The sequence below is a fragment of the Ascaphus truei genome, chromosome 4, assembly GCF_040206685.1.
Source record: "Ascaphus truei isolate aAscTru1 chromosome 4, aAscTru1.hap1, whole genome shotgun sequence".
Taxonomy (NCBI): domain Eukaryota; kingdom Metazoa; phylum Chordata; class Amphibia; order Anura; family Ascaphidae; genus Ascaphus; species Ascaphus truei.
In genome coordinates, this window is record NC_134486.1 from 234,347,810 (window position 1) to 234,374,945 (window position 27,136).

Sequence of the window (27,136 nt, forward strand, 5' to 3'; positions counted from 1 at the left end):
TCTGGCTACTCAATCTCGCATTCCTGGGGGTCTAGAGGTGCCGGAGGGTTGTTTGTACGCTGCACCACAGTTCCAAAAGAAGATTCTAGAGTGGGGTCATTCGTCTAGGTCTGCCGGGCACCCGGGTACCAGAAGAACTTTGGACCTCATCAGACATACTTTTTGGTGGCCTAATATGCTTAAAGACATTGAAGAGTTCATCAAATCTTGCTCCATTTGTGCCAGAAACAAAACCAACCGCAGCAGTCCTTTGCCCATACCGGATCATCCATGGAGTCATCTATCAATGGACTTAATTGTGGAACTACCTTTTTCCAGAGGAATGAACACTATTCTTGTCGTAGTTAATAGATTTTCTACCTCTCAAAGGTGTTCCCAACTCCGCCACCTTGGCTGATATTTTTGTTAAAGAAATCTTCCGGATTCACTGAGTATCGCTGTCTATAGCGTCCGATCGCAGATCGCAATTTATTTCTAAATTTTTTATTTCTAAATTTCTAAATAAAAAGCAATACGAGTCCGCTCAAATGCGTCCATGCTTAAAACATGTCAGACAGTTAAAAAAAAAATTCTAACTCCCGTCTCGCCGTTTCTCTGCAGCTTCTAACCACCTTCTTGCCAACTTTTTCTGGCGAGGCGATTCTGAGAAGAAATCTCAATTCTTCAGGGGCGATTACCATTGGTAAGTTGATCGTGGCTACTAGAATTGAGCAAGTTACAAAAATTGCTGATAAGTGGCAATAAGTGGCTTTTCGGCGTGCGGTTTTTTTTTTCCGGAAAAAAATATTGCTGAAAATTTCTAGGATCGCCAACTTTTCGGAGCTTTCAGAATAGGAGTAGGCTTTTTTGACGATAAGCTGCCGATAACTGACTTATAGGCCCCTTAGTGTCTTCTCACATGTAGCATATAATTGCCATTTGACTTATTGGAATGTATTAAATATAAACACTTTGTATTTCTTGTTGAGCAATTAATTACTTTGTAACTTAGTCAAATCCTCCAAAAAGTCCCTTGCAGTTTTGAGCAACCACGAAATCAACAATCTATACAGATAATAGTGGGCTGCAAATAGAAGCTTGGTCTTCCCCTTGGTAGAGTACCACTCCCAGCCCTTCTAGGCTGGTGTCGATGTGTAGCTTGTATGGTTCCTTTGGGTCAGAGAATGCCAAAACAGGGGCACTTGTTAGCTTTCCTATGATAGTGCGGAAAGCGTCTTCGCAGACTCAGTTCCACCTTTCACCAAACTGTTCTTTGACTCTAAAAAACGGTTGAGCTGAGACTTCAGCAGATTTCTGGTTCTTTTTTGTTGGGGGTAACCCGTGGTGAGCTTCATCAAGGGTCGGGTAAAAGAGCTAAATCAGGCACGAGTCTTCTGTTACAGAAACCCAACAAGCTCTGCAACTCTTTCAGCATCAAAGGCATTGGACAGGTGATTAGAGCTTCTACAGTACTTTACAGGATCTACTGCTACTCCATTCTCGGATACAATGTGCCCCATGTACTTCACACTTGTTCTACAGAATTGTCACTTTTGCAAGTGACAGCTTTAGTCCTTGTTCCTGCAGTGAGTCCAGAACCTTCATGAGCCTGGCTTCATGCTCCCCCAGTGTTCTGCCGAACACAATGATATCATACAGATACACATGAAAGTTAAACCAAAAAAAGGGACGCATGAGAGATAAAACACAGACAAAATTGGGCAAGTAAACACAATTTATATGTACACTAAAACCATGTACAACACACTTAAATTAAGAACGGATCATATAATCCTAAAAGCACACAACACTAAAGAGGGCCAGCCTAAAGGGGGGGCACTTGTAACAAGTCCCAGTTGGTAAAAAGCACAAGGAGTAGCGGCTTACGTGATAGAAAAATCAGCCCAAAACAATTCTCCTGAGTAATGCCCTCGTGAGTGTATGTGTGCTCGGCTTCCGGGGTCCGTCGTCACGAATCCTTCGTCGCTGCCTGTGACCTCACCGCGATGCATTTCGTGTCAGATGACACTTCTTCAGGGTTTTTTTTCAAGAATATCATCCAGATACACCAGGACTTCAAGTAGGTTCTTATCTTCTACTGTCTTCTCCATAAGCCTTTGGAAAGTAGACAGATTAACACCGTCTTCTCTTTATCTGACTTCTGCATAGGGATTTGGTAGTAACCACTACGCAAATCCAACACAGAAAACCACTGCCTTCCTGTGAGGCAATCAAGTTGATGCACGGCTTCATGTATTGGTCAGGGATGGTTCGACTATTGAGGGTGTTGTAATCGATACACATACTCACCATTGTTTTTCCTTGCGACGACTATGGGTTCTAGCATACGGACTTCTGACTCTTGGATAATTGTTGACGCTTTGACATCCACCACTGTCACCGTCCATCCTCAACATCAGCTCGTGCAAAATGTCGGCGGCATTCACGGAATGGAGCTTCATTTCGAAGACGAATTTGATGTTCCACACCTCTTGCTTCTCCCACATCCCACTAACATGCGGAAAATATTTGTGAATTTTCTGCCAACTTGGCACGTAGTCATTCTTTCATCCATGTATATTTTTATTTATGTAACACCCCTCTGGGATTACCATGTGCATTTAGGGGGTTAAGGGGCTTAAATGGTTAACTATAGAGTAACATCCCCTCTTATAAAATGTTGCAAAATAACTAAGCAGGGGTCTAGTCATGCCCTTCTGAAAGATGCCGAGCTTGTCACCTGGTTCAGAGTGACTCAGCAGAGGTTCAGCTCCGCCCCTTTGTGGTTGGAGACAGGGACATAAGGCTAGGCATAAATAGGAGGGGGGAAACTTCTAGATCCTCAAATCCCTGGAGGAAATAAAGAAGAGGGTATCACCTGTAAATTGTGAGAGGGTGTAAATAGGTATGATAAGGTAGGTGTCCCTTTTCCTTGTTTTGAAGGTAGGGAAGTGCCCTTATGAAGTCAGGTTCCTTCGTATGGAAGGAGAGGAGAAGTACTGACTCCCAGAAAGGAGGCCTCTGTCCCAGAGGGGTCACCCTAATCGTGGCCGTAGCACTAACCTAGAGTTAGAGTAACCCAAAGCTCCTGGCACATTACCTGTGTGAGCATCCTGAGGGAGTAACGTGCAGGGCACCTTCAGAGAAGTAGACAAAGCACAGTGTCTCGAATCTCTCTAGTAAAGAGAAGAGGGGTAAGCCCAAGCGGGGACACTGAAAGCTAGGAGAAGAGCACCTCCTGAAATGTATGGTCAATTATGCATTACAAGTGTAACCCCTTTCCCGCCCCCCCAAAGGAAAAATTGGTTCTGGTTACCGGTGTAGTGCTGCTCATCTGTTGTTTGTCGGCGTTAGTGGAGATAGACAGGTCAGGCTTTCGGATCTATAGCTCTTATCTTCAGTGCAGCGCCTCCATTCCAACAGGGCCTATCAGAGATAGGTGCAGTCCCTGCAGGAAAACCTATTCCCCCCCCCCTGAAAGACTAAAGCCTCAGGAAGGAGTAAAACATAACGGTCGTCTTAATTGCAAACATATACTACAGCATACAACATACAGTACATGTTCTTCTCTTTGTCCCTGGAGTCAGCCCCAGGAGTATCTCCTTGTCTCCCACACTCCTTGGTGGAGTATGGGGTAGTTGCTTCCACTCCCCTGCGGGAGGGAAGGCCTGAAACCAGGTCCCTGTTCCAGCACAGGATACATCCCACTCCCCCTGCGGGGAGAGGATAGAACACACACCCTTCTCCCTAAGGAGAGAGCACAAGAGAACACTCAATTTGGCTGCAGCCCCTAATTGTTACCATAGGAGGGTCCCAGGTCTTAGCCCTGGTGTGGGCAGTACCTAGGCCTTAGGCACACACCCCCTGTCACTCTAGGGAGTTGTTTACTATGGCAGGGCATAGATTTAACCCTAACACAGCCTGCGCTGGTACCAGGACTTATGTGTTGGTAGGGAAATTAGTAGCCCAGGGGGTACATGGCTACACAAGTTTAAAGAATGTGCCTCTCCAGGAATGCAGTAATACATCTGGGGAAGATGCTGTACATGCATGGCATGTAAATAAAGACGGTGTGTTCATAACTATAAAGTACTGGCACCCATCATTTCTACCTGACCGCCCAGCCGCACAGATCCAGCACCCTGACAAAGGTAACACATAGAGTATAGAAAAAATTACAAACATAAACTGCGCACCACGTCCAGCGTTACTATTTTGCTGTACACCGGCTTTTTTCCTATCTGAGGTCTGGAGGTGAGGAGGCTTCTCTCTCTTGTGCCGGGCTGAGAGTGGAGAGGTGGATCGCAGTCTCTGTTTACAGGCAGCACAAGAGGTGCTCCGCTCAGCAGCCACCAGGGTTTTTTCCCCGGGGGCTGCGGCACCCTTGGCAGAGCATTGCAGCACATTAGGGATCCCTGGCACCCTGGTTGAGAAACACTGCTCTATGGGTTGGGAACGTGCGTCTCTAAAATGTTATATATGTAATGTTGCAAACATAGCAGTGCTATACAACATCAACAAATTCTGTTGATAACTAGTATTTTATCAAATTTGGTTATTTAATAGTACATTATGTATCACATAGTGTTTAAATTATGGCCATTTAGATTCCGGTCATAGATATGCAAACAAGCACATTAAATGTGTCATTTTCAGTTTCCTCCCTTTAATGGATTGTCATAAACCATTAGCCTAGTGTATGGAGAAACTTGCAGCAATGGCAATAGTAAATGTCTTTTTGCTTTTTGCCAGTTAATAAATGTAGTACATTCTTTGCTTGCAGCTCAAGGGATTCTGTAACTTCCTCCGATGAAGCGGAATTTCCTTCTGTAATTAATTTGGGAGGCCAGGAGGAAACCTGATGGTATGAAGATTGGAGTTTTACCCATAAGAAAACAAACAGTGTAACAAACAGTGTAACAAAAAAAAGAAGAAACTTCTTGAAACCTGAAGGCAGAACTTGGTAGTTTGTGTTGTCATTATAGACCTATCAATATTGCTGGGATGCCAAGATACTGTAGTCAGGTCCACCAACAGGGGTGGGTCTGCCGGGGTTAGCGTCCCAGGCCTCGTAGGTTAGGGGGCTGGCTGTCAGGGCCACCAAGGGGGGGGGAACAAAAGATAATGGCTGCCGGGCCCCGGCTCTGACGTCAGCGCGCCTCAGCTTCCGGTGCGTGCAGACTGGAAGCACAGCGTGGGACACAGAGTGAGGACGCCTGCATCTGATGGCCATTCGCGGCCGGGCCCCGACTCTCCGCCGGACCCTGCAGCCACCGCCAGACCCCGCAGCCACCGCCAGACCCCGCAGCCACCGCCAGTCTCCGCAGCCACAGCCGGTCCCCACGGCCACTGGTCCCAACCATCCCCAAGGTATGTCTACTTTTTTTTATATGTATTGGGGGGGGGGGAGTTAGGTCTTTTTATATGTATTGGGGGGAAGTGGGGGTCTTTTATGTGTATTGGGTGGAGTGGGGGTCTTTTTATATGTATTGGGGGTATTTTTATATGTATTGGGGGAGTGGGGGTCTTGTTATATGTATTGGGGGAATTTTTCTATGTATTGGTGGGCTTGGGGGAATGTTGCTATGTATTGGGGGGCTTGGGGGAATTTTGCTATGTATTGGGGGGCTTGGGGGAAATTTTATATGGGTTTGTGTATTTTTCATATGTATGGGGGAGGGTTGTTTTTTTATATGGTGTGTGTGTGTGTGTGTGTTGTGCTGGCACAACCAACCTCACACTGATGATATCCATCAAGGTTGAAACATGTCTGTGAATGGGTTTACTGGCTTTGCATCTCACCCCAGCCTATGCTTAAAAGCTGTGTTTAAAGCAGCATGCATTGGCTTAAGGGTTGCTCGTGTAATATGAGCTTGAGACAAAAGGTGGCACGGTGTGCTCATTTGCATGTAATTTCCCAGAATCCCTTGCTGCAGTGGAAGTGCCTTGTGCTGGGCGATAAGGGTGAAAGACAGGGTTGCAGACCTGTCTAAGACATGCAAATTAACATACAGTAATAATTCCATTTGTTATGTGTGTGTGTGTGTGTGTGTGTGTGTGTGTGTGTGTGTGTGTGTGTGTGTGTGTGTGTGTGTGTGTGTGTGTGTGTGTGTGTGTGTGTGTGTGTGTGTGTGTGTGTGTGTGTGTGTGTGTGTGTGTGTGTGTGTGTGGCTATATGTATTTTTTTTTTTTTAATTTATTGGGTAGGTGGGTTTTTTCAATGCATTTGGGGGGTGGGGGAGTGTAGACGGACGTTCACAGAGGTACACAATTTGGAGACGTTTATAATGTGAAATTATAATAGGCTTTATTGTGATTTTTCCTTTTCATCAGGAAATTATCCAAACACAGGGGGGGAACAAAGCTTCCATTCACTTGGGAGTATTTCTAGTGAAATCCTTGCAATTAGTTCACATCTCCATTAGTTAAGCTTTTCCCAGCCCAAACACATAACACGAAAATAAGCAGATATAAGCAGTCTCTTAATAATGAAAATCTTATCTGTTTAGTTGCTGTAGAGTAAGCTTCTCTGCTCTCCTGGAACCGCACCCGTGCATGCACAGAAAAATATCAGCATCCAGGTTTAGAAGTCTTATTTGGTGTCTTGCAATCAGCTCTGCTGTGTGGCTGGCAGAGCTCAAGACTGGTCAGCTCCAGAGATCTGGATTTCTTTTGGTCAGTCTCTCCTGGGACTCAAGAACCTCTGCTCTGTCTCTCCAAAGGTCAGCTCTCAGTCAGAGCTAAAGAGAGTCACTTCCTGTCTCAAAGGCAGGCTTTTTGTAAACAATCTAATCAGGCAGGTGGTGTTTAGTAATTAACTACCACACTGCTAGATTAAAAGAACATTACTGAACAGGGATAAGTCCCCTGTTACAGGGAGGTTGTATATATTTTGGTATAAATGCTGTGGGGGGAATTGTGTGAGGGGGGAGAGAATGAGTGAGTGTGGGGTAATTGACTTGACGGAGGGAGAGGAGAGAGGAGGTGAGTGAGGAAAAAAGGGAGTAAGAGTGAGACGCAGGGGAGAGAAATACATGCGAGTCGAGGGAGTGAGATGGAAGGGAGAGAAATACATGGGAAGAGGTGGGTAAAGGCATGGCATGTAAATAACATGCAACAGTGATACCATTACTCAAAAACAGCAAGATTGACCCTACCTGTCTTTCTAACTATCGACCTGTCTCCCTCCGGCCTTTTGCCTCTAAACTTCTTAAACGTATTGTCTCGCTTGCTCCATTTTCTTAGCACCTATTCTCTCTCAGACCCTCTACAATCTGGCTTCTGCACTGCTCACTCCACTGAAACAGTCCTCATTAAAATAACTAATGACCTCCATGCGGCCAAAGACAGAGGTCATTACACTCTGCTCATATTACTCAACCTCTCTGCAGCAGTTGATACTGCGGACCACCCTCTTCTCCTTCACATTCTCCATACTTGGCAGTCATAACAAAGCTCTATCTTGGACCTCCTCTTACCTCATCCATCATATGTTCAGTGTCTCTTTTACAAACACCTCCTCCTCTATTTATCTCTCTGTGGGGGTACCCCAGGGCTCTGTCCTGGGACCCCTTCTCTTTTCTCTTTACACACTCTCTAGGTGACCTAATCCCACCTCTTGGGTTCAAATATCACCTCTATGCTTATGACACACAAATGTACTTTTCTACCCCTGACCTTACACCTGTGTAACGCGTAGCTCACCACAAACGAAGCGCAACCGCGGTGCTGAGGCAGGGAATTGGTTAACGCCGACCCACAGCCATGCTGGCGTGCCTAGGATGTAGAGTAGTCATTCAAGCCAGTCAGGGTTAGAGATTGGAGATTAGTGTTAGTACTTGCCATGTCTGGAGTGAAGAGTTGCGGCTCGTCGGAGTGCGTAGCCAAGTTCAGGGTTGGAGAGTATCAGATAGTCAGGGTACGTAGCCAGGTTCAGGATAGGAGAGTATCGGATCGTTGGAGTACTTAGCCAAGGACAGGACTGGAGACAGGAGAATGGTCGTTCGTAGCCGGATCAGGAGAGGAGAGGTGCGGAATCCAAAAGACAAGCAAGGTAGGCAACAAGAGGTTAGTCAGCAAGGCAAGGCAAAGCAAGGCCACAGGAACTGGAATGCAGCAAGGCATGGCGTCTCACTAGACTATGTTCAGCAAGGAATGAGTCTTAAGAAATCCAGGGGGAGCATATGGGAGAGAAGAAAAACAGTGACACAGGCAATATAAGTGTAGACGTAGGAACACACTAGGAATAGTAGTTCTTGGCTCTATGTCCAGCCTACTCACAAGAAAGAAGTTTTCACAGGGCATTGAGGGATTAAATCCCACGAATTTGTGGTAAGCGCCTCCCCTCCGATGTCACAAAGATGGGTGTATGCTCCAACAAATGCAAATGAGATAAGAAGGACTACATATCACAGATCAATCAAATATAAGGAAATCTTTATAATAAAATATAAAAAACGCACTTACAATAGTGCCAATAAAAATGGGCATGTATCACTTATTAGTGAACCACAGAACCGATCACAGAGTCTCTCACTGCCTCCCGCAATGTGTGGGGTCACCAACATCAGCTGTGGGGATCCCCTGTCCTTTGTGCTCTCTACCGGCACTCTCGATCAGCTGGGGAGTTCTCTGTGTAGAGTACCTCTTCCCTCCGTCTCAGTGTCTCAGCACACTCACAGCCAACTCGGTCGCACTGCTGACGTCATACTGCAGGCGGTTTAGGATACAGATCGTCTGTGTGGCCACAGTGACCCCCATTCTCTCCCGTCTTGATTACTGTAACCTCCTGCTGTCCAGCCTTCCTGCCTCTCACCTGTCTCCCCTACAATCTATCTTAAATGCTGCTGCCAGAATCACTCTACTCTTTCCGAAATCTGTCTCAGCGTCTCCCCTGCTGAAATCACTCTCCTGGCTTCCTATCAAATCCCATATCACACACTCAATTCTCCTCCTCACTTTTAAAGCTTTACACTCTTCTGTTCCTCCTTACATCTCAGCCCTAATTTCTCGCTATGCACCATTCCAACTATTGCGTTCTGCTCAAGGATGTCTTCTCTCTACCCCTTTTGTATCTAACGCCCTCTCTCGCCTTAAACCATTCTCACTGGCTGCCCCACACCTCTTGAATGCCCTTCCCCTCAATACCCGTCTAGCACCCTCTCTATCCACCTTTAAGACCAACCTTAAAACACACCTGCTTAAGGAAGCATATGAGTAGCTCCATGGCTGATTAACACCTTATACATTAAACTTGGCCCTTTGAAGACGCACTTACCAGAACACTCTCCTACTGTCTCTGTACGTATTCCTACCAACAAATTAGATTGTAAGCTCATCGGAGCAGGGACTCCTTTTCCTAAATGCTACTTTTATGTCTGAAGCACTTCTCCCCTTTATGTGTTATTTATATTATTTTTATGATTGTCACGTATATTACTGCTGTGAAGCGCTATGTTCATTAATGGGGCTATATAAATAAAGGCATACATACATACATACATACATACAGTGGTGTGAAAAAGAAAGTACACCCTCTTTGAATTCCATGGTTTTACATATCAGGCCATAATAACAATCATCTGTTCCTTAGCAGGTCTAAAAATGAGGTAAATACAACCTCAGATGAACAACAACACATGACATATTACACCGTGTCATGATTTATTTAGCAAAAGTAAAGCCAATATGGAGAAGCCATGTGTGAAAAACTAAGTACACTCTTACTGCTTCCATAGGAATTAAGATGCTAAGTAGCAGACAGGTGCTGCTAATCAAATGCCCTTGATTAATTGATCATCAGCAAGTGTGACCACGTCTATAAAATCCAAAGTTTAGCAGTTTGCTGGTCTGGAACATTCAGGTGTGTGTTAACTCAATGCCAAGGAGGAAAGACATCAGCAATGATCTTAGAGAAGCAACTGTTGCTGCCCATCAATCTGGGAAGGGTTATAAGGCCATTTCCAAACAATTTAAAGTCCATCATTCTACAGTGAGAAAGATTATTCAAAAGTGGAAAACATTCAAGACAGTTGCCAATCTTCCCAGGAGTGGACGTCCCAGCAAATTCTCCCCAAGGTCAGACAAATTGCAAAAAAAACCACGAGTTACATCTCAGACTCTACAGGCCTCAGTTAGCATGTTAAATGTTAAAGTTCATGACGGCTTAGGTTTGCAAAGTGGCATATGAACAAACCACAAGATTTCTGGAACAATGTCCTTTGGACAGACGAGACCAAAGTGGAGATGTTTGGCCATAATGCACAGCGCCACGTTTGGCAAAAACCAAACACAGCATAGCACAAACACCTCATACCAACTGTCAAGCACGGTGGTGGAGGGGTGAGGATTTGCAGCCACATGACCTGGGAACCTTGCAGTCATTGAGTTGACCATGAACTCCTCTGTATACCAAAGTATTTTAGAGTCAAATGTGAGGCCATCTGTCCGACAGCTAAAGCTTGGCCGAAATTGGGTCGTGCAACAGGACAATGATCCCAAGCACACCAGCAAATCTACAAAAGAATGGCTGAAAAAGAAAAAAAATCAAGGTGTTGTAATGGCCCAGTCAAAGTCCAGACCGCAACCCGATTGAAATGCTGTGGCTGGACCTTAAGAGAGCTGTGGATAAACAAATGCCCACAACCCTCAATGAACTGAAGCAACGTTGTAAAGAAAACGATTACTTCAAGTTATTGCCTCTAAAGGTGGTTCTACAAGCTATTGAATCATAAGGTGTACTTGGTTTTTCACACATGGTTTCTCCATTTTGGCTGTATTTTTGTTAAATGAATCATGACACGATGTAATATGTCATGTGTTGCTGTTCATCTGAGGTTCTATTTGTAAGGAACCAGGGTCACGTCCGCCACGACGGGACCCCCCCCCCTGACTCCCGCGGGGTCCGCAGCCACCGCAGCTCCCCTTTGGCGGTATCCTCGCCGTGGTGCCGCTCGCCCGCCTCCAGCACACACGCAGGCAGCCGCCATCTTGCCTGGACCCGCGCAACTCGCTCTTACAGAGCGCGCGTCTCCGGCTATCCTTTATTCACTGCACTCGGCTTTTGGCCATGCCCCCTGGCATCCGTACTGTCCTCACGCCCCCCGGCACAGCTGCCCTCGAAAACCAAATACAACGCCGTCCAACCACAGAGTGCTCCATGGCACACCCCTGCTCTGCCCCCTGCCTCTGTTGGACCACCTACCTTTATAACCCCAGGCCTTCCTTTAGCTCATTGCTCTGCATAGTCTCCTTCCTATCAGTTGTGGATCCTGTGCCGTGTTCTTGCTTTATATTCCCTTCAGGTTCTGACCCAGCTCGGCTGACTACTCTCTCTGGCTCTCGATCCCGGCTTCCTCCTGACCACGTTGACTGCTAAGACCCTTGGACCCAGCTTTAGTACCACAACCTTCCGGACCTCTCCTTTCCTCGACCCTCAGCTATAGAACTCACTATGGCACTTCTGCTACCTTGGATCTGGCAAGTACATACCTTACTTTACCTACGTACCCTGGCCGGCTACGCTACCACCACACTCCGGACACGCTCCCTCTGCTGCGGGTGCGTGTTTCTATACGTCCCACCTCAGTACAGGGGACGGGTCTGGTCTGCGGGCAGCACAAGCGTAACATTATGCAGAGCCCAACAAACGCAGACCAGACTGAATTAGGCCAAATACTGATGGCCCTTTTTCAGCAGAACAAAACTATGTCGAACCTAATAACTACCTTATCCCAACAGTTGGCTGACCTTTTGCTCCAGGAACCTCCGCCTGCAGTACCCCCTCCGGTAGTGCCTGACACAGGAGGCACTGCAGCACCGGAGCCCAGGATTCCCGCTCCCAAGCATTATGCTGGAGACCCCCAGGCTTGCCGAGGATTCTTAAACCAATGCGAGATACAGTTTGAGATGGCCTCCACTCAATTTTCTACTGGACGCATAAAGGTAGCCTATGTGTACTCACTGTTGACTGGGGATGCTTTGGCCTGGGCCTCCCCAATCTGGGAGCTACATCCCGAATTGACTCAGGACTACCCCCGCTTTAGGCAGGAGTTCCAGCAAGTGTTTGACACTCCCGCTCGCCCCGACACTGCGGCTTCTTGTCTTCTTCATATGTCACAGGGTCGCAGGTCCGTAGCCAGATACGCACTGGAGTTCCGGATCATAGCGGCGGAGACGCACTGGAACCAGGAAGCACTCGTCGCTGTCTTCTGGCAGGGACTGGCAGATCCTGTGAAGGACGAACTCACTGTTCAGTCCCGGCCTGGAGTATTGGAGGAACTAATCACACAAGCTATTCGTGTGGATCAGCGCCTCCAGGAAAGACGCTCTGAACGTCAACGGCCCCGGTTCATGCTGCTTGCCGCCCCTTTTCCTCATCCTCCTCCGGTCCCAAGACCTCTTCCGCTTCCATTGCCAGCTCGGGAACCTCCCGAACCAATGCAGTTTGGCACTCAACAGATTTGTACCTCCGCAACGGACTACCGCCGGAAACGAGCATGCCCAGTGAAGAATGAAGGGCTCTCTCTGGATTCAATCTCTCCTCGCCCCCTCCCCAAAGAAGAGCTTCCCTGGAAGCTCATGATTCCCATTTCCCTTAAGGGTCCCACCTTCCTGGTATCTACGGCTGCTCCATTCTGGGGCAGGAGGAAACTTCGTGGACAAAGATTTCGCCAACCGTCATAACGTACCGCTCATAAATAAGAAGGTCCCCATCGGATTAGAAGGTATTGATGGCCGTCCCTTGCACCCTGCATTAATCTCTCTAGAGACTCTTCCTCTCAGTCTATCCTCTACGGACGCGCATACAGAAACCCTCACTTTCGACATCATCCACTCCCCCGGGAACTCAGGTCACCCTTGGTCTGCCTTGGCTACAGCAGCACAATCTCCACATTGATTGGAGGTCTCGTATGCCGATTCAGTGGAGGTCAAGGGTGGACACACTTTCTACGCCTGTTATCGTCCCCTCCACGCTGCTTGCAGGCCTCTTTTTGAGGCCTCTTCTTCCACTAATTCCGCCTTGCTGGAGGTTTACTCCGATGTGGCCGTTTTTATCAAGACGCACTCTGAAGTCCTACCCCCTCATAGACCTTACGATTGCCCGATTGATCTTGTTCCAGGCGCTACGCTTCCCAAATCTAAGTCCTATCCGCTATCCCTACCAGAGGCCGAAGCTATGGATGAATATATCCAAGAGAACCTCAAGAAGGGGTTCATTCGCAACTCTTCCTCACCCGCTGGATCCGGCTTCTTCTTTGTCAAGAAGAAAGATGGGACACTCAGACCTTGCATTGATTACTGGGGTCTCAACTGTATCACGATCAAGAATCGTTACCCTCTTCCCCTTATCTCTGAACTATTCGATAGGCTCCAGGGGGCTAAGGTATTCACTAAACTAGATCTCCGAGGGGCATACAATTTGATTCGCATCCGGGACGGCGACGAATGGAAGACCGCCTTCAACACTCGCAGCAGCCATTACAAGTATCTAGTAATGCCTTTCGGCCTCTGTAACGCCCTGGCAGTGTTTCAGGACTTCATAAATGAAGTATTTCGTGATATCCTTAATTATTTTGTTATTATTTATCAAGAAGACATCCTTATCTTCTCTAAGAATCTACAAGATCATATTCTGCACACCAGGCTCGTTCTTTCTCGTCTTTGGGTCAATCACCTATATGCTAAACTGAAAAAGTGCCTTTTTCATCAATCCTCCACCTCTTTCTTAGGATACATCATCTCCGACAGCGGTTTCTCTATGGATCCCGAGAAGCTCAAAGCCATACTAGATTGGTCTCAACCTAATTCTCTTAAAGCTATCCAACACTTCCTGGGCTTTTCTAATTATTATTATATCACCGCCCTTACCAAGAAAGGGGACAATCCTTAAGCATGGCCTCCTGAGGCAGTCTCTGCCTTCAAAACCTTAAAACGAGCATTTGTCTCCGCTCCCATCCTCCGTCACCCGGACACCAGCCTGCCCTTCACGTTGGAAGTTGATGCCTCGGATTGTGGAGCATGTGCAGTGCTTTCTCAGAGGAGTTCCCTACAAGATAAATTACACCCGTGCGGCTTTTTCTCAAAAAAAAATTGTCTGCGGAAATTAACTACGACGTGGGCAATAGAGAACAGCTGGCTATCAAGATGGCCTTACAAGAATGGAGGCACCTCCTGGAGGGATCTCGAGAGCCAATATCGATCCTGACCGACCATAAAAATCTCCTTTATATTGAGAGTGCACGTCGCCTGGGGTCTCGCCAAGCTCGTTGGGCACTCTTCTTTTCTAGATTCAACTACACCCTATCCTACATCCCTGGTACTAAGAATGTGAAGGCCGACGCCCTGTCCAGATAATTCTCCCCGGAGGAGAGGTCCGAAGACGTTCCAGACACCATTCTACCTCTGAAATACATAATCTCCGCTGCCTCATTCGACATCCTGGACAAGATCGTAGGGGCTCAAAAACATTTCCCCAGAGGTCTACAGATACCGGAAGGAAGACTCTATTCTGCTCCTAAATTTCGATCCAAGATCTTGGAATGGGGTCACTCCTCTCGCTCAGCATGACATCCTGGCTTCAAGAGAACTTTAGATCTTATTTAGTGCACTTTTTGGTGGCCCAACATAGCAAGAATCATTCAAGAATTCACGAGTACCTGTCCGGTATGTGCACAAAGCAAGGCTTTTTTTCGTCAGAAACCTTCAGGATTGCTCATGCTGTTACCTGTTCCGGAGCGCCCCTGATCCCATATCTCTATGGATTTCATTGTGGAATTGGCAACCTCCGGTGGTATGAACACTAATTTAGTAATAGTGGATCGGTTCTCTAAGCAGGCCCACTTTGTCCCCCTCAAAGGCCTTCCCACCTCAACCACCCTGGCGGACATTTTCTCCAGGGAGATCTTTCGTATCCACGGAATTCCCACTTCAATGGTCTCCGATTGTGGCTCGCAGTTTGTATCCAAGTTCTGGCGGGCATTTGCCTAAAGACTGGGCATTTCTTTATCATTCTCCTCGGGGTACCACCCACAGACTAATGGCTAGACCGAGAGAGTCAACCAGACTCTTGAGTAGTACTTGCACTGCTTTGTTTCAGAGGCTCAGGACAACTGGGTCAAGTTACTGCCTTGGGCAGAATTTGCCATTAACTCTCTGAGGAACGAATCCACACGCGAGTCTCTGTTTTGTATAAACTATGGATTCCACCCGGCTCGGTTACCCATCTCCAATATCTCCTCTGGAGTACCGGCAGCCGACGAACGGATCACGTCACTCCAGAACTCCTGGACTAAGATCCAGTCTGCTCTTCTGAAAGCCGCGTAGAAATTTAAGTTCCAGGCGGACCGTCGTTGTCAAGTTTCCCCCTGATACAAGCCAGGGGACAGAGTCTGGTTTTCGGCCAAGAATATCCAGCTAAAGACTCAAACTCCAAAACTGGCTCCCAAATTCCTGGGACCATTTGTAATCCTGGAACAAATTAATCCGGTGGCGTTTCGCCTTCAGCTCCCCGCTTTTATGAAGATACCCAATGTCTTTCACGTGTCCCTGTTGAAACCCTTTGTGCAGAGATCCCACTTCTCGGACTACACCCGTAAACCAGATCCTGTTACGGTCCAAGGACATGCGGAATTCGAAATTCAATCGATAGTGGACTCTCGTCTCTCCAGGGCAGGGGTGAGCAAACATTTTATACCGAGCCCCCTTTTTTATCCATGACATTTCTCGGGCCCCCCCTGCCTGATGTAATCAAAATCACATGAAAAAAAAAACCTTTATTAAACGGTATACAATGTAAATACAAATATGTCTAAGGCCACGCGTATAGTGCCCTTGACGGAGACGCGTGACGTCACCCGTCGCCGCTAGCAAAAATTGTATTTCGCTTTGTGTTGGCGCGGGCGACCATGCCATTGATTGGTTCAGGGGCTGTCACATGAGGCGATAGCCCCTGAAAAATCAAATATTGCCGGCTTCAAAAAATCGTGTCGCCCCGTCGCGCTTACTATAAGGGCACGCGGCAGTGACAATGCATTTGTTTTCGGGGCGACGTCGCGTCGCCGGCACTATAAGCGCAGCCTAAATACTTACATACTTCAATAGCTCGCTCTTGCAAAATTAGGCTGCGTCCACGCTGCCGCTGAGAGCAGTGACATCACCAACTCTCCAAGCATGAGCGCAGGGTGTCCTGCATACTTTTGCAAGCACAAGCGGGGAAGTGTTTAATTATTTCTGTACATTCATAGTATGATTGATACAGTGGCAGCCTACCCTCTCACTTGCAGAGGATCGCAGCGAAGCAGGTTGCCAGCGGAGCAGAGCACGAACACAGCGCTATTGCAGGGCAGACACCGGAAGGAGGGGCGTTTGACATCACAGCGCTGGGGCGTGCTCCTTACCCGTACCTCCGAATCATATGGCCGCCACCTGCACTATCCTGTTCGGCCGCCCGCGCACATCTTCGGCTGCCCGTCCACGCACATCTTGGCCGCCCGCGCACATCTTTTTCGCCGCACGCATCCCGCCTAAATAATTTTGCGCCCGGGGTGCCTCCCCTCCCCCCCAGTTTGGGCCCTGCTGCATTTAATCACAACGCCCACACACCCACACTCAACCCCACACACACACACACTCAACCCCCCCACACACACACACTCAACCCCCTCACACACACACTCAACCCCCCCACACACACACTCAACCCCCCCACACACACACACTCAACACCCCCCACACACTCAACCCCCCCACACACACACTCAACCCCCCCACACACACACAACCCCCCCCCCAAACACACACAAAAAAAACCCACACACACACAACCCCACACACACACACACTCAACCCCCCCCCCCACACACACTCAACCCCCCCCCACACACACACTCAACCCCCCCCCCACACACACACATACAACCCCCCCCCACACACACACACACAACCCCCCCCCCCAAACACACACACACACAACCCCCCCACAAACAAACAAACACACACACACACATTCACCTGGTGGATGGGGGGAGGGAGTAACTAAGCCTGCTCAGGTCCCCCATGTGCTGCTGAAAACGGGCGGGTAACAGACAGGAGGAGGAGGGCTTGTCTGTGTGCAGGGAAGGTCCCGCCCCCTCTGCAAGACACAGAGCAGAGAACCAGCCTCTGCACGGAGCTTCTTGCCGCCCGTACACAGCTCTGCCCGCCCCCAGGTTTCCCCGCACGCAGCCCGCGCACTCCCTAAATAATCTTGCGCCCCCCAGTTTGCGCACCGCTGCTCCAGGGGAATGATTCAGTGCCTTGTGCACTGGAAGGGCTACGGGCCCGAGGAACGCTCCTGGCTATCTCGTGAGGACATCCACGCTCCGGTACTTCTTAATCGTTTCCACAAGAAGTTTCCACTGAAGCCTTGGGAGGATCGTCCTGAGGCCAGTTCTCAAGGGGGGGGTACTGTAAGGAATCAGAGGTCACGTCCGCCACGATGTGACCCCCCCCCCTGCCTCCCACTGTGTCCGCAGCCGCATCTCCCCTTCGGTGATATCCTCACCGTGGTGGGGCGCTCGCCCACTTCCGGCACACACGCAGGCAGACGCCATCTTGCCGGGACGCTCGCAACTCGCTCTTACAGAGCGCGCATCTCCGACTATAATTTATTCACTGCATTCGGCTTTTGGCCACGCCCCCGGCATCCACACTGACATCACTCACGCCCCCCGGCACAGCTGCTCTCGAAAACCAAATACAATGCCGTCCAACCACAGAGTTCTCCATGGCACAAACCCTGCTCTGCCCCCTGCCTCTATTGGACCACCTACCTTTATAACCCCAGTCCTTCCTTTGGCTCATTGCTCTGCATAGTCTCCTTCCTATCAGTTGTGGATCCTGTGCCGTGCTCTTGCTTTATATTCCCTTCAGGTTCTGACCCAGCTTGGCTGACTACTCTCTCTGGCTCTCGATCCCGGCTTCCTCCTGACCACGTTGACCTCTAAGACCCTTGGACCTAGCTTTACTACCACGACCTTCCGGACCTCTGCTATCCTCGACCCTCGGCTACAGAACTCACTACGGTACTCCTGCTACCCCGGATCCGGCAAGTACATACCTTACTTTACCTACGTACCAGCTACGCTACCACCACACTCCGGACACGCTCCCTCTGCTGCGGGTGCGTGTTTCTATACGTCCCACCTCAGTACAGGGGACGGGTCTGGTCTGCGGGCAGCACAAGCGTAACAGTATTTAACTAATTTTAAGACCTGCTAAGGAACAGATTGTTATTATGTCCTGATATGTAAAACCATAGAATTCAAAGAGAGTGTACTTTCTTTTTCACACAACTGTACATACATACATACATACAGTACATACAGTACATACATACAGTACATACATACATACATACACACATACAGTACATACATACATACATACATACATACATACATACATACACACATACAGTACATACAAAGATAGGAAGGTACAACTTAGATGACATATTAAGGAAAAATAACTGTCCAAGATCATACTCCTGAATAGGTGATCATAAATCCAGAGTGCACCTTTCCCATTTCATGCCCAATAATAATAATACAGTGGTCCTGTATAGAGATGGGTAAAATGTTGACAGAGAGACCAACTTAGTGAGACAAGAGAACTGACTAAGTGTCGCCAGTGGTGTTTATATATCCCCTCAAACGTCCCTCCAAATAAATTAGGGAGACATGTCTGTGCTGAAAAGGGAGCACACTTGAAATACACTGGGAGATATGATAATGACTATACAAAGTATATTTCAATTACACCCATCCCACACTTTCTAAAAGGATTTCCATACCAACTATATAGAGTTGAAAAGCCTATGGTACCAACCTAATGACTGGAATGGTGTCCATGTTATCTGACCCAACTGGTAATCGGCCTGGGGGGATTTAAGGGTGTAATGTACAATCTATTGTAGCACATTTTCCCCCAACGCCTGGGAGATATGGTGGCTACCGTGTATGTGATGCGTTACCTGCGGCTCACAGGAGGGCCAAGCCCCCGCTGCTGGGAGCCTGGGGTGTGTCTGATCCATCTGGTGACAGCGCCTACACCTGTACGGGATCCTACTATGTGGGATAACCCCATGACAGGACCCAATATAGTAACACACACACTGATAAGAATAACAGTTTACTGTGAGCATAATATAATGAACAATACTACCATGTCCCCATCAACTAGGCCTTGCAGGGTCGTAACCCCACAGTGTCCTCCAACCAAAATGTCCACACCTGATGGATATGTCCCCACAGTACTGAGGTGCTCCTGAGCACCTAACCTCCCGGGTGTCCACAGGAATTAGCCCAGCCAAATGTGTGAGACAGCGCTGCACCACTAGAACTGACGGTGTACAGTTGGTGCACTTGGTGAGGTGAGGTACATGCCGGGTGCTCCAACACCCGGTAGCGCTGACACGGTATGGTGGGATCCACTGATCCAGCGATGTCACCCGTGAAGCCTCCGCCTCTACGTCTGGTGGTGTCCCGCGTGGACGGTTCCACCATGAACAATGTCTCTGTATGTATGGTTATTGTCACGTACAACCCCCTGCTACCACGCGACCTGGAGACGGAACAAGGGTTAATACCGACGCTTGTAAGCACACCCACTCTTCACCTCCGCAAATGTCCGTCAAATGGACAGTATCCCCTCTTACAGGATCAAGGATCAATACACAACCCGCAAGCTGCCCCACTCTTCACCCACTCAGGGGTCCCTCAAATGAGTTGTATCTCTCCTCAAGCCGTCCCAATATACCACCGCCACGAACAGCACCCAAGGGAGCACGTGACTTTAGATATGCAACCAGGGTTAATACACAAAGGCTTCTCTAGCAACCCCCCTTTCTCCTCTGCAAGGAACCAGCGAGTTAGTATTAACCTCTACTCAATTGCACATCATAACCATCCACTGCCACCACCTGAGGTTATGCAGATATCATAAAAGATCTTAGACTAAAATATCCGCCAGGGCCTCAGGTCCCTGTTTATTATAGGAAAACCTATGCACTTCAACACAAAATCAGCTGTAGTAACATGTGCCTGAATTTAGCAAGTTATTCTCTCCAGCGTGCACAAAGTTCATTCAGAGCCCAAAGCATTACTTATTAAATGATTTAATATATATAACAATACAGTGCTTGAATTACAGAAAAGGTATTAAAAAATAAACATACAATATAAGGCAGAACAGCTTCTTAAAATAATAGGGGTAAAACAGAAAATCCTATACAGTACATTACCACATGCTATGGATTTTCCCCAGAGAGGCACTGGTTCAGAAGATGATGTCTGCTATGCTATCCAAGCATGCCCCTAGTCAGATCTGCCCAGTAACAATCTCCTCCAGACTTAGATACAATATTTTCTTAAGGCACCGTCATAAGCCCACCCCTTTCTACAGAATACTTTGAAATTCAGAGCAGACAGAAAACAGTCCTGACCAGTTTCAAACCCAGCATTTGGTATTTTGTACACAAGTGTAGCTCATTAACCCCTCAAGCACCAAATGGATTAAAAATACCCAATATCTCATGACATTATCATGACAGTTATGATGATCCAGTCCCAGATCACCAAGGGCTTGGGTCACAGCCACATCCTGGCTTTTCCTCACCCTAGTGCTACAGCTACAAGCTATCACAGTGAGTTGGGGCCTAGGGGGTCTCTGGCCTAGAGCAGGGGCCACAGATGCCCTGCACCTACACAACCTACCCTAACCTTGTCCCAGCCCCGACTGGCGTGCTTCTAGCGCGCGCAATGTATCAATATCAGGGGGCAGGGGAATCTGGCTGTGCGATTGGCTGTTTAGCCACCTGTCTCATAGCCCCTGGGCATTATGAGGCTTGTAGTTCCCTTGTGGTGCTATTTCCCTAATGGCCACCGCTTGCATTTGCACTGCGCATGCGCAATGAGTCCCAAGATGACCGCCGCAACTACTGGTGGAACTCTGCACATGCGTGAATATACTGCGCATGCATATCATATATGACAGGCGGCGCCCTGCAAAGGGAGCCTCCGCCAATTCAGTCATCTCTCCAGCCCCCACTGCAACTACCCGGCACTCACAGAGCACACCCTGCACCTCCGCAGCCACAACGGGAGGTAGGGAACCACGGGGAACCCAGGGGGACCTGCCTAGACTATATAAACAAGATTGCACAGATCTGGTCTACAAAGAGGAAAATGGATAACATCCAGATAGTACCAAGAATATTTATCTAAAAATAATAATCGTGTTTGCTTGTCAAACCACAGTTATAATTGTGTAATCCCTAGAGCAGCAAAGGTGGCACCCATTTTCTTCTAACCCAATAGAGTTTGGTTGCCCATGTTCTGTTCATCTTTTATGTAATCTCACCCGGCCCCAGTAATTCATAGCCCTCAGTACATATTATTACTTTGTGCTTGAAGTCCTTCCAAGGAAACATTTACTGTTCACAACTTGATATTTCAACAGCATCAGACGCTCAATGATCTTAAAGTTACAGACTAAATGCAAAAACACCAACTATAAAACAAACAGACTCTGTATAGACAAGCTGCCAATGAACCAAAGAAAAAAGTTTCAAAACATCAATATACTGTGGGATGTAACACGATGTGTTGATATTTCTACATTAAGTCTGTGTGTATTTCCTTGTTGTAGAGGAGATAAGGGAATATTGCCTTATGTCAGAGCAAAAAAAATTATCATCCTTTTCATGCATTGTCACTACAAACTTTCCTTCTTTTTTTTTTAATGCCCTCTTTTGTCTGTTGGGAAGAAAAAAACTTTTTTTGTCTCTCAAGTCCATAATACTTCAGTGCCCGAGTTTTATAATAGATTGAAAGTTGCCTGCTGCGACCTGAAGAAGAGCTATAGTGAAAATAATCCTTCCCTTTGTTTCAGCTGGGCTGCTTTCTGGTAGCCTGACAGATGTTCTACATGGAACAGCTCCTTGCATGTCCCCGTGATCAGTCAGGTTATTTAAGCCGCAGGTCCCTGTTGCATATTTCTTGCCCATATCTACCCAGTGCACAGGGACATGCAGCTGAAACCCCAACAAAAGATAATCAGGGATACCTCACGCATTGTATTCAGCACACATCAACATGCCGGCTACCGGCGTTTAGCTACAGTTGCAAAAGTAGCCTCTTGCCCGTTTTGCCAGGATTAACATTCCCATTTGAATGGTGTAAACCTTCACAGCACTTTATTTCAACTTCCACCTATTCAATTTAAAATGCAGAATTTCTTGTTGATATTAGCAACTGGCAGCGGTTTTATGCGCTATCGTTATTTTTATGCTCCTCTTCCTTTGTCCATAGATCTGCTGCTTGTATTGTATATTTGCGATTTTATAACGTTTTAAGCACAGTTGACGGTTCCTCAGAAGTAATGGCTGTTTGATTACATTATTATATGAATTTGAAGAGTGCTTAGATTTTCTGCGTTCTTCCTTAAAAAATAATAATGAAAAAAAAATGCTTTTTATTTAAAATCCCCAAGACATTGTGACTGAAGGAGCTGCTCAGTGAGTAAAAGCACTGACTGATAACAATGACATTGAGTTTGAAGAAGAGGGGACTCAAATCCCGGTATCAGCTCTTTGTGACCTTGGGCAAGTCACTTTATCTCCCTGTGCCCCAGGCACCAAAAACATAGATTGTAAGCTCCACGGGGCAGGGACAGTGTCTGTAACATTCCTATGTGCTGCGTACCGCGCGCTACACTGTAATTGGAAAGTGCTTTGAGTCCCACTGGGAAAATAACCGCTTTGTGAAGTAAACTTATTTTGAAATAAAGTTATCATTACTTGTTAGTTTTGTATGTATTCACATAGAACGCATATAATAGGCATTTAATACAAAGATATTTACTCCCTATGAGAAAAAGCATAATCAGTAATAGCATCAGAGCTAATAATGGCTATCTTTTGAATGCTACAGCATAAAATCGGTACGAGAAGGTCAAAAAATCATCAATTTATTTGCATTCAGTATCCTGAATTGCAGTTTTACTGCCGTGGATCCAGAGTAGCCGGCAATATGTCACATACCCTAATAAGTCATAGAAAGTCATCTCACATGAAATGCCTTTGCTGTCATTGTTTCATCCTGATACACACTCCATTGTGAAACATTCCAGTAGTTTTCACTTTTGGAGAAATGTTGATTTAAAAATGCTTTTATTTTTAGAGTCTGTTAAAAATGGTCCCTTTTAGCAATCTCAAGAAATTGCTTTATAGCACATCCTAGTAGTGCATATAAAAATACACAAAACTACATGGAGGAGACAAAGAAATTCTGCACTCAAAGGATGATTCCACTTTGTTATGGAAGACCATATATTGGTAAATTGTTTCGATTTTTGTGAGATTAGTGAGCCTGCCTATTACTCTGATACCATATTGTGTAAGTAAATATAATTTCTTAACAATGGAGAATTCAATTCTGATGCATCCTTCGGTGTACAGCATATAATTGTACCAAGTACCTCTTTCAACTTCAAGCTCCCCAAAGCCCATCTATCTACACAGGGCAAACCATGTAGCCATTGAAGTCTACAGACTGTTTCAATCCCTAAAATGTTTATTTTGTGGGTGTCTCGCCCTCTGTAAGTGCCCTGAACCAACAGTACTAGGCTAACAAAAGAGTCCTTCCCAGTTGTAGGGAAACTGTGGGGTTTTCATTATATAAGTTTGGAGGGGGTTAAAGAGCAGAAGGGGTGAACTGCAGGGGTCACAAGTCTTCCTTTTTGGCGAGCCTCAGTAATAATATATGTATATAGACTTCCTACTACAGGGAGCAATAATAAAGTGCGTCACATGTCATGTAAAAGTAGTGACCTTCTTGTGAGAATGGAAATCCTGTCACAACGGCTCCTATTCAGTATGCAGTGAAGTTATCTTCTCCTTGCTCAGGTAGTAATAGAGAGGATTTTTATTTTTACGCGTTTCACCACGAGGGTTTCATCAGGAGCAGGGCCGCCAACAGGGGGGACAAATGATACTGGCCGCCCGGGACCCTGCGTGGCCAGGCGCCAGTTAATTTAAAAAAATTAAAAAAACACTGCACCCGGCGCCGGGTCTCCCTGTTGGCAGCGCCGGAAGTAGGTTGGGTTAAGCTTCCGGCGTGAGAGGCAGGCCCGGCGCGCACGGGAGCAGCATTGGGAGACAGATGTCTGCAGCGGGGCTGGCGGCAACTGTTACCAGCCGCCGGGCCCCCAGTAGCCTGCCACCTCTCCCCCCATGCAGCCACCGGGCCGTAAGCTAACCCCTCCTTCCACGCAGCATCGTGCCACCACCACCGGGCCATCCCGCCGGCACCACAGCATGGGGCATCATCACGCCACCCGGTTTCGGCAGTTGGCTGAAAATCCCTGCGCCTCAGCACGCCTGCAGACGCTCGCGGAAGCCCCCTCTAAAGACATCCTCATTAAGGATGACGGGGCTCCACGCGGAGCGTCCGCACGGATCAGCGCGGCTTCCCCCTCTATGGACCCAGCCTAAGAGTGAGAAGCAGGGGAGAGAAATACATACGAGGCGTGAGGGTGAGACGGAAGGGAGACAAATACATGGGAAGGGGGGGGGAAGAGATGGGGCTCGTGAGGTGTGAAATGGGGGGGCGCGGCGGGCAATACCGCTGACACGTGTTGGGGGGGGGCCTGCTTAAAATGTTTGTCCCGGGCCCCACGATTTCTGTTGGCGGCCCTGATCAGGAGTGTCTCTCAATAAAGTTACAGCATTCAAATACCCTATCTCAGTGTCTCATTGGATCTCCTACTATCCAATAGGAAGGGGCATATTTCGGCTTTGTTCAAATGCAATGGATAAATTCCCTATCTTGAAATCGATAACAGGATTACACAGATATTTAAAATATTCAATGCCCAACATGCAAAGAATATCAAAAATAAAATATTAATAAAATATTAATAATAATAAAACAAATTCAAATAATCTAAAACTAGACCTAAATCGATATGAACTGAAAATATCTGTGAATAAGGATCAAAAATGGGGAGAAAGAGGAGACATATATTAATATTATATCAAATGAAAGCACTTAGATCAAAATCTAAATTTAAACCAACAGGATGAAAAGTTTTTAATAAATGTGTCCAAAGTGATTCTCTCCTTATAAGATCTATATCTCGATCTCCACCTCTCCCATGGGGTAGAACTTGCTCCAAGTCCATATATTTTAATCCAGAGGGGTCAGAATTATGGAACATAAGGAAATGTTTGGACACACTATGTGTAACCAAACCTTTTCTAATATTTCCCACATGTTCCAAAATTCTGATGCGTATGGGTCTAATGGTCTTCCCAATATACTGAAGTCCACAGGGACAGGTCAGGATAGGGTGACCAGACGTCCCCTTTTTGCCGGGACAGTCCCAGTTTTGTGGTTGCTGTCCCGGTTTCCTGTGTGTCCCGGAAATGTCCCGGTTTTTCCCCGTGTGTTCCCATTTTTTTGATGTCCGCGGCGGTGCGCGAGTAAGCGGCGGCACGGAGGAGGAGACTGCAGCAGCCCAGCGGTGAGTATTTTTTTTTAATGCCAGGGGTTGGGCTTCTGTAGAAACATGCTGGGCCTTGCTGATTGGAGGATGCGGCCCGGCATTGTACAAAGTCCCGCCCCCCGGCATTTGCTACCTTGGCCAATCCCCTGCGCCCCGGCATTAAGCCCCGCCCACGGCATCATCGTTCACCAAGGCCCGGCATGTGGGAAAGGAAGGGTGCCTGGGGGGGGCAGGGCCTGAGGGCCTGGGGGCCTGGGTGGGGGGGCAGGGCCTGCGTGCCTTGGGGCAGGGGGCAGAGCCAGGGTGCCTGGAGGCTGGGCTTCCGCTTCCGGCTGAAGAGCACATGTGGTGTGTGTGTCTCTGCCCGCTCCTGGCTCCTCTGCGCGGTGTCTCCCCCCCTCTGCCCGACCAGACCGGGGTGATAGGAGGTGAGTTTTTGTTCCTTTGCCTCCTGTCCTGGTGCTTCCTTCCCCTCTGGTCCCCTTGGTGTGGGAGATGGGAGCAGGGGTGGGCAGTGGTGGCTGCACGGTGTCCCCCCATTCTGCCCCAGGAACCCGTGGCTGCCCACCGGGGGAGGGGGGGTGGCAGTTTGTACCTTTGCGTCTCGGTGCTCCCATCTCCCCCCCCCCCCCCTCCTTGGTGCGTGAGATGGGCACGGGGGTGGGTGCAGGGGGAGGTGGGGAGCTGCCTGCTCGTGGCTGCCTCTGTCTGTACTCCACTGTGTGTGTGTGTGTGTGTATCTGTGTGTGTGTGTATCTGTGTGTGTGTGTGTGTGTATCTCTGTGTGTGTGTGTGTGTGTGTGTGTGTGTGTGTGTGTGTGTGTGTGTGTGTGTGTGTGTGTGTGTGTGTGTGTGTGTGTGTATCTGTGTGTGTGTACCTGTGTGTGTGTACCTGTGTGTGTGTGTGTGTACGTGTGTACGTGTGTACGTGTGTACGTGTGTACGTGTGTGTGTGTACGTGTGTGTGTGTGTGTGTGTGTCAGTGTGTGTGTGTTCCAGTGTGTGTGTGTGTGTGTTCCAGTGTGTGTGTGTGTGTTCCAGTGTGTGTGTGTTCCAGTGTGTGTGTGTGTGTGTGTGTTCCAGTGTGTGTGTGTGTGTTCCAGTGTGTGTGTGTGTCTGTCTCCCCCTCTCTCCCTGTCCCCCCCGTTCTCCCTCTCTGTCCCTGTCCCCCCCTGTCTCCCTCTCTGTCCCTGTCTCCCCCTGTCTCCCTCTCTGTCCCTGTCTCCCTCTCTGTCCCTGTCTCCCCCTGTCTCCCTCTCTGTCTCTGTCTCCCCCTGTCTCACTCTCTGTCCCTGTCTCCCCCTGTCTCCCTCTCTGTCCCTGTCTCCCCCGTCTCCCTCTCTGTCCCTGTCTCCACCTGTCTCCCTCTCTGTCCCTGTCTCCCCCTCTCTCCCTGTCCCTGTCTCCCCCTCTCTCCCTGTTCCTGTCTCCCTCTGGCTCCCCCTCTCCCCGTCTCCCTGTCTCCCCCTCTCCCCCTGTCCCTGTCTCCCCCTCTCCCCCTGTCCCTGTCTCCCCCTCTCTCCGATTCCCGTCTCCACCCTCCCCCTTTCCCCCTCTCCCCCTATCCCCCCATCCCCCTCTCCGTCTCCCCCTCTCTCCCCATCTCTCCTTG